Below are 4,921 nucleotides of genomic sequence, written 5' to 3' on the forward strand. Positions count from 1 at the left end.
ACGATTGCCGGTCGGAGCACTTCGTCGATTCTATTTATATATCTATCTGCTAACAGCTAACTGCTTTGAAATAAATTCAGGAGATTAGGATTTTAATATTTCTAGATTTCGATGCTGACGATTCTGATGATTTGAATAGATCGCGCGCCTCTTGATATGCGTATATTCTGAGGTTATGTTATTTCATGTATAAAATATAAATTATATAAATATTAATACTATTATGTATATAAATATATACGTATATTAATAATGATAATATTATTATTATGTTATATTATAATAGTCTTATTTATATCTTGATCCGCATTTGAAAGAAATGAAAGAAATTGGCGATTTTGGAATTCATCTCGTTTGGATAAAAACTCAATTATTGGATTGAAAAATTAATTATTTTGTTGAAAATGTAACTATTTTGAAAAAGGCCTCTTTTCTATCAAAAGTTCAACTACTTTAAACAAAAAATTTTTTTATTTGAAGGTTCATCTCTTTCGTTGAAAATACATTTTTGAAACTGACCATCAATACCATTTTTGGTTATGAAATCATGTGTTTTATTAAAAGGTCGTCTTTCTTTGTAGAAATTAAATAATTTTATGGAAAATTTATACTTTTTGATTAAAAATTACATTTTTCGGTTGAATTATCAACTATAAATATTTTTTGGTTGTAAAGTCGTTCTGTGGTAAATGCAACTATATTGTTAAAAATTAAAATCATAATTTTTGGGTGGAAATACTCTTTTTGTTTTTAAAATTAAATAATTTCGTTGAAAGTTCATGTATTTTGTTGGAAATTGATCTTGTTTAGTAGAAATTTAATCTTTTTGTTTGAAAATGTATCATTTTTGTATTTTGTTTAAGATTTGTCTTTTTTTGTAGATCATCAATTTTCTTAGTCGAAAATTTATCTGATTGGTTGAAAATTTAACAACTTTGTTCAAAATTAATTTTTTCTGTTAAAAATTATTTATCTTTATCTGAAAATGTGACTGATTAAAAATTAATCGTATATATTGGTCAAGTTGGAAAATCGTTTTTTTTTTTTTCTATAGAACATTAATCTTCTTGGTCAAAAATTCACCTTTTCCCTTGAAAATTGAACAATTTTGTTGAAAATTTGTTTTTTTTTCTTGTTTAATTCAATTTTTTAGCACAGTTTTTATCTAGAAATTGTACTATTCCATTTTTGGTTGAAACTTTATCCTGTACATTGTATTAATTAAAACACCAATTATTTGATAGAAAATTCATTTATTTGGTTGAAAAGTAAACTTTTGGGTTGAAAATTGATTTACTGTGTCAATTAGATTTTTTTTGAAGATTGATCATTTTAGTTAAAGACTGAAAACTCAACTGTTTTGTGAAAAATTTTTCTGTTTAGATGAGTTCAACAGTTTTTAATAAAAAATGTAAGCCTTTTTTTGTTGAAGATTCGTAATTTTAAATGAAAGTTCATCTCCTTCGTTAGAAATTTAAGGATTTGGTTGAAACTTCGTTTTTTTTAGTTGAAAATGAAACTGTTTTGTTACACCGTTCGATTTTCAAAATTGTCAATTCGTAAATAAGACTTTTCAGTTTGGATTTATAAATAAAAATGTAGACATTAATAATATTAAGCGACTTAAAATAAACGAATTCAATTTATAATTTAAAAAGTTTCCAATTAAAAGAGTAAGTTTATATTTTTTAACCAGAAGTCCTTGAACTATTCCGTTTAAAAAAAAAGTTTACACTGTTTTGTAAAAAAAACCATCTTTTTGAGTTTGAAATTCAACAATTTAAAAAAAATCCTTATTGACCGAAAAGTCAACTCTTGTGTAAAATTAATATCTTTTTGGATGAGTTCAACAGTTTTTAATTAAAGATTCAAACTTTTTTTGTTGACGATTTATCATTTTAGTTGAAAATGTAATTATTTTGTTGGAAATTTGTTATTCTCATTTTTTTTTTAGTTGAAAATTCAATTATTTTGAAAGTAAGTTAATTTCTAACATTTTCCATTGGCAATCTAAAATTTTTATCTCTAAATAACAATGCAAAAATATTAATCTGGAACAACTTAAAATAAAAACAATGTAACTTTTATTTTAAAAAGTTTTTAGTTAAAAAATTAATTTAATCCTTCAATTTTTAATGTTACGAACTGAAATTTTTTTGAATTATTATCATTTTGAACCTTAAAAATAATAGCGTAATTTGTATTTCTTAACCTGAAATCGCTAAAATGTTTACGTTATAAAAATTTTAAAATGGTAATTTCGTATTTTAAAATAATTTAATTATAAAAATTGTAAAATTGAAAGGTGTTAAAAGTTTGTGTTTTATACGTATGAATTATTGAGTATTTAAATGAAATATTTCTGAATTAAAAATTTGTCAAGCTTCAGTTTTAAAAGTTTAAAATTCAAAAGATTTCCACCTCAAAAAAATTATTTTCAGATTAAAAACTTTGAATTTCCTAATTTCATGCTGAATTTTGAATTGGAACAGGAAATTTTTCAAAGCAATTGTATGTATTTCTGAATTGGATCAGAGATTTTTGATAAAAAAAATACTATTCAGATCTGGGGCAAACCATTATAAACAACTATTAGAAACTATACAAATTTGAACAGAGTGGTTCGAAATAGAAAGTCTAGAAATGTTAAAATTGTAATGACCTAATTTTTAAGTTTGAATGCTACAATTTTAATTTGGAATAATATTCGAAATTAATTTAAAACTTGAAATTATTTGAAATAATTTGGACCACTATGTAGATTTTTGCAGATTTAAAAAAAAAGCTTTTAAGAATTGTAAAATATTTAAAAAGAATAACAAAAATTGTTGTGATTGCTAAGAAAATTGAAAATGATTTTTTAGTTTGAAAAATTAACTTTAAGTGAGTATTTGAAAAGATTTAAAAAATTTAAAAAAAAGGAATCAGGACGATTTTAAGGCAATTTTTTTATTTTGCAGTTTTTTAATTTTAGGAAAAAAATCTAATTAACACAATAAATCGATTTTCAACCCAAAAGTTTACTTTTCAACCAAATAAATGAATTTTCTATCAAATAATTGGTGTTTTAACTAATACAATGTACAGAATAAAGTTTCAACCAGAAATGGAATAGTACAATTTCCAGATAAAAACTGTGCTACAAAATTGAATTGGGCAAGAAAAAAAACGAATTTTCAACAAAATTGTTAAATTTTCAAGGGAAAAGGTGAATTTTTGACCAAGAAGATTAATGTTCTATAAAAAAAACGATTTTCCAACTTGACCAATATATACGATTAATTTTTAATCAATTATATAATAGTTACATTTTCAGATAAAGATAAATAATGTTTAACAGAAAAAATTAATTTTAAACAAAGTTGTTAAATTTTCAATCAATCAGATGAATTTTCGATCAAGAAAATTGATGATCTACAAAAAAAGACAAATCCTAAACAAAATACATAAATTTTTAAAGAAATTATTTAATTTTAAAGTAAAAAAGACGAATTATCTACAAAAAGCTGAATTTTTTAAGCGAAAAATATGAGTTTTCAATGAAAGAGTTAAACTTTCAACCAAATAGTTAAATTTTCAAACATAATTAAAAACCCTTGTTAAAAAAATCTATTTTTTTACAAAGTAGTTCAACTGTTAGTGAAATAATCGACTTTTAAACCCAAGGAGATGTACAGTTGATATTTTAACCAAACAATTTCATTTTTGACCAAAAATGATACATTTTCAACCAAAAAGATTAAATTTCTACTAAACAAGGTCAATTTCCAACAAAATGCATGAACTTTCAACGAAATTATTTAATTTTAAAAACAAAAAGAGTATTTCCACCCAAAAATTATGATTTTAATTTTTAACACTATAGTTGCATTTACAACAGAACGACTTTACAACCAAAAAATATTTATAGTTGATAATTCAACCGAAAAATGTAATTTTTAATCAAAAAGTATAAATTTTCCATAAAACAATTTAATTTCTACAAAGAAAGACGACCATTTAACAAAACACATGATTTCATAACCAAAAATGGTATTGATTGTCAGTTTCAAAAATGTATTTTCAACGAAAAAGATGAAACTTCAAATAAAAAAAATTTTTTTTTAAAGTAGTTAAACTTTTGATAGAAAAGAGGCCTTTTTCAAAATAGTTACATTTTCAACAAAATAATTAATTTTTCAATCAAATAATTGAGTTTTTATCCAAACGAGATGAATTCCAAAATCGACAATTTTTTTCATTTCTTTCAAATCCGGATCAAGATATAAATAAGACTATTATAATATAACATAATTATAATATTATCATTATTAATATACGTATATATTTATATATATAATAGTATTAATATTTATATAATTTATATTTTATACATGAAATAACATAACCTCAAAATATTCGCATATCAAGAGGCGCGCGATTTATTCAAATCATGAGAATCGTCAGCATCGAAATCTGGAAATATTAAAATCCCAATCTCCTGAATTTATTTCAAAGCAGTTAGCAGAGAGATATAAAAATAGAATCGCCGAAGTGCTCCGACCGGCAATCGTGCACCTTCGAGTTTTCAAATTCAGAAGAGGAGAAATGGGTTGCGCGCGCAACTCAGTCATTTACAGCGTCTCCTACTATATTCACACGGACATAGCCCTGTCATAATATTAGACCACATCTCGTTTCAGATTTGGGATCACTGCGCCTCTGTCGTCACTGATGATAGTGGTCAATCGTATTCAGAAGATTGAATTGATTGATGGATGTTGAATGAAGAACTCGTTTCGAAAGCAGCAGAGAATACGTAGCTCTTGATTTTATATTTGTTAGATTGATTGATAGATTCTGGTCAATCAGACGCATCAAATTGATCGGTTAACGAATTTGCACTGTGTGACGCAAATGTCACAGAGTTTGAATCTAGCAT

The sequence above is a fragment of the Belonocnema kinseyi genome, chromosome 8 (assembly GCF_010883055.1).
Source record: "Belonocnema kinseyi isolate 2016_QV_RU_SX_M_011 chromosome 8, B_treatae_v1, whole genome shotgun sequence".
In the NCBI taxonomy this organism is placed as follows: domain Eukaryota; kingdom Metazoa; phylum Arthropoda; class Insecta; order Hymenoptera; family Cynipidae; genus Belonocnema; species Belonocnema kinseyi.